The sequence below is a fragment of the Crocodylus porosus genome, unplaced genomic scaffold, assembly GCF_001723895.1.
Source record: "Crocodylus porosus isolate Cpor-Errol unplaced genomic scaffold, CroPor_comp1, whole genome shotgun sequence".
Taxonomy (NCBI): Eukaryota; Metazoa; Chordata; order Crocodylia; family Crocodylidae; genus Crocodylus; species Crocodylus porosus.
The window spans coordinates 18176673-18181086 of record NW_017728906.1 but is presented as its reverse complement, the minus strand read 5'-3'; positions in this window follow the sequence as shown (position 1 = coordinate 18181086).

The window sequence follows — 4414 nt, the reverse complement described above, 5'->3', positions numbered from 1 at the left end:
AAAATTTGTATGTGAAACAGAAAGAATCCTGCATTTTCTCATTTGTATTGTATCGAACTGTATGAAATTTTTGCAGTGGTTGGACAGTGGTTGTTATCAAGGACCATCAAGATTCCTTGGTCAGCGGGGATCCCCCTTGGCCAGGACAGCTGATCAGCCTACTTCAACTCCTCCTCCCCTCTGAGATCAAAACAAATGGCCAGCATGACCTAACACCTCCACTGCGGAGAGGCCCATCAGTGAGGTTTGCCAATTGCTACAGCACCTGGCAGCAAACAAATTCAGATGCCTAAGTAACCCCCATGAGGTGGTGGAAGGATACCACACAATAGGCTTCCCTGCTTGGGAGCACTTGACAGCACACACATTCCCATCCTAAAACAGTCTCAGGACAACTGTTCATTCATAAACAGAAAGGAGTTTCCTTCTGTGATTCTGCAAGCCATTGTGGACCACAGAGGCAGATTTACAAACATTTACATGGGATGGGCAGAAAGCGTGCACCATGCTCATGTGTTTCAAAATTCACCACTGCCTGAAGTGATGGACAAGGGCCAATATGCCTCAGGACTGGAGGAGGCTGTTATCCAAGGTGTTTCAGTGCCCCCCTTGATACTAGCTGACGTGGCCTAGCTGTTCCTGCCCTGACTCATGAAGCCATATGCAGGGCAAGTGAGTGACCCCCAGAGACTGCTGTTCAACAAGCAACTAAGCAAGCACTACATGAGTGTAGAGTGTGCATTTGGGCACTTGAAACCCCGTTGGTGATCATTCAACTACAGGGTAGAAGTTGATACTGATAACATTACCCCTTACGTAGTGGCAGCATGCGTCCTGCATAATATCTGTGAAACCAGGGGCGAGGTCTTCAATGACGCTTAGAGAGATCAGTTAAGAAAACTGACACAAGCTGCAACCTTCACTAGCAGATAAGCAGTTGAGCATGGGGGCTAGAGAAACAGGCAAATAGTGGGATGGGTGCTGTGTTCAGAAATTGTCTGGCGGCACACACAGGTGCCACTGTGGGGGGATGCGCTCTTGTAATTGTGTGAATTGATCCTTTTTATCATTAATGTTCCATTCCATTATTCATTTCTCATTGAATAAAGTGCGTCTTGTAAAAAATTATCATGTATAATGAATTCATAACAGGGTCTCATGGAGGTCTCTGTGTAGGATGAACGATAGAGGGGAGGAGGTGCATTGGGTGGGTAGCAGGGGGGATGGGTTTGTGGTACCAGACAACATGAGGAGATAAGCAGGTCTAAAACTGGTTTGGGGACATGACTGCAAACGGTAATAGGATTTGCACGCAAATAGATTAATTGATTTGACAATAACCTGGTAACCACCACCCCATTCCCCCTGCAGTGCAGCCTCTTAATTCTGGCCACTGTGTCATTGGTGGGGGACAGGGGGGGAAGTCCATTGCACCTCGGCAGTTTTTTTCTTTCTTCACGCAACTTAGTCGCTTGTTGAACAGGAATCTCTGTGGGTCACTCACTTGCCCTACATATGGCTTCATAAGTTAGGGCAGGAACAGCTAGGCCACGTCAGCTAGTATTGGGGGGGGGGGGCACTGAAACACCTTGGATGACAGCCTTCTCCAGTCCTGAGGCATATTGGCCCTTGTCCATCATTTCAGGCAGTGGTGAATTTTGAAACACACAAGCATGGTGCACGCTTCCTGTCCATCCCGTGTAAATGTTTATAAATCTGCCTCTGTTGCCCACAACAGCTTGCAGAATAATAGAAGGAAAACCCCTTTCTGTTTATGAATGAATGGCTGTCCTGAGCCTGTTTTAGGATGGGAATGTGCGTGCTGTCAAGTGCTCCCACACAGGGAAGCCTATTGTGTGGTATCCTTCCATCACCTCACGGGGGTTACTTAGGCATCTGACTTTGTTTGCTGCCAGGTGCTGTAGCAGTTAGCAAAACCTCACTGATGGGCCTCCCCACATTGCAGGGAGCCACACTGAACTGATTCACAACGTGGTACAGGCTTGTTGGAGTGGCCAGTTTCATGATGGCCATACCAACACACTTCTCTGAGCTGATGGGCATGACAGTCCTCCGATGCTGTATGCATGGCTTCAGCAAGCTAATGATGTGGAAGAACATCTCTTTCCTCATTCTGAAGGTTTCCAGCCACTGGGCATCCTTCCACATTGACATGACTATTCTCTCACCAGTCCAAGTTGCTTTTGTGTGCCCATATCTCACAAGGCTTGCCCTGAACGTATGGCCAGGAAGCAACTACAGTCTTTGACAAACATGCTTTCTGTTCGCTGCAACATGAAAGCACCTTCCCCACTTCAAATAACAGCATCCTCCTCACGGCAAACCTATGAAGTTGGCTCTTCATGAGTTTTAAAATACCAGACCAGAGGTACATCGAGTTGCTGAATCCCATCAGTAGAACCATACGCCTGTGATGTGAATGTTCGACTTCCTTCAAAATTAACCTCTGCTTTCTCCTTAGTCCCGCAGGATTCAAGGAAGACATTGTCTTTAGCAAGATTTTGGCCTGTGGAGTGACCTCTGTCTCAAATGTCTGCAAAAAGTCACTCTCCTGGATTACCATGAAATGACTCCTGTCATTTACATGTCAATAGCTACTGAAATCATATGCTCCCTGCAACTGAAGGTTGCCTGTATTTCTTGAAAACAGCTGAGAAGTTACCACATACCAAAAATGGTAGCCTGTGTGCCTGAACAAACCATACACGTCCCATACATGAGAGAGTACTTTTGGACCTCCACCCCCCCCACACACACAGTAAGAGTGAGCTCTGATCACCCTTGTGGAAAGTGCTCAGAAAGGATTTGTTTTGGTCTGCGCATCTAAAGGAAATGAGTGCCATTGAGCCATTCAAACAGTTTCATAGTTTCCTGGCTGAAGTGATCACCCAACATTTTCAAAAATTTCCAGCACAATAGTAGTGTGAGCATGCTTCTGAATGACATAGGTCAGACGATCAAAAGTGAAGAATTGCTTCAAATGTCTGAAGATTGGAAAAATCACACTTCTTTTATGCCTCTCTTGATAAAAGGTTCACACATCCCAGAACAGGTCCTAACAGCAGGCGCAGGCTGTAGGTGTCTATCATCTTCTTCATCCCCTTCATGACCAATAAAATGTAAAGCAGAGCAAAGTCAAATTTTAGAAGATGGAATGGATCCTTCACAAGGACAGGGACCAAACTGGACTTATGCAGAAGTTGAGGCACTGATTGACATTTGAAGAGAAGGGAGCATCATAACAACCGGGAAGCCACAGGAATAAACTTGTTTACGCCTCTTTTTCTGAACAATTAGAGCAACTTGGCATCAAATGTGACTGGGAAACATCTTGCAGTAAGATGAAGGCCTTAAAGCGTGCCTTCCATTGAGTAAAGGACAATCACTCTCAGCCTCGCATAGAATGATTCCATTTTATGACAAGCTATCATCCTTAAAAGAGATGCTTCAGAGGCTTCCGTGACTGAGTTTGCAATAAGAGGTATGCATCATGAGGAACCAGAAACTCCCCCGCACCAAAGTACTTGCAAAGTAGCCATGGCATGGCAAGTTCCACGCAATCACCCGCCTCCTCAAGAACAGAACTGGCCCCAGCCCAACAACCTTGCTTCGGACTGTTCAATAGACCTCTTCGGCAAACAGCCAGAAATAAGCTCGTCCTCTACTCTAGTGAAACCATGTGTTTTGGTACGAGACACCCAGGAAGTTCAACAGATGCTCAGAAGAAATAACTCCTGTTTATGATGTGGAAGAGAACTCCGACTCAGTCACCATTGTGTCGCAGGACTCATCAGGTTCTAAATGGAGTACTGTGTCAGGGAGGCAATGGCAGAGTCCCGAGACAGAGACTCAACTGTCCTCGCAAAGGGTGACTTGTAAGTAACAGTACTGGTATTAGTAGTGTTCTGGATTTTCAGTTTTACACTCGTATAAAATTCCTGGTGGGGGGGCAAATGGAGAATACAGTGTCACTCCCTGTGGCAGATGCTGCAATCCGGCACTTTGCATGTACCCACAGGATTGTAGCCACTTTCAGGAGGAGTGGAGCTCCAGGCTCTCACCCGCTGAAGCAGGGTGGCAGCTAGGCCTCTGGAGATGGGGCTGGCTGCCACAGCCACCTGCAGAGCTAGCTGATTTTTGGTGTGGGGTATGCATATGGCTGGGTGTGGGGGGCGTAGATCTTGTTTCACCATGCACACCGGGAAGCAGGGTACATTCTGTGCTTGTACTTGTACTTTTGGATACAACCTTAAGAAGATGGTTGGGTGAGAAATAGTAGGCTGTCAGTGGTAATTCTTGAAGTGGCAGAACTGTTAAAATAATTTAAGAATGACTGGCTCACAGTGATAAACGGCAGGCAGCACAGAGGAGGTGGGTGGGGGATAGCAGCACT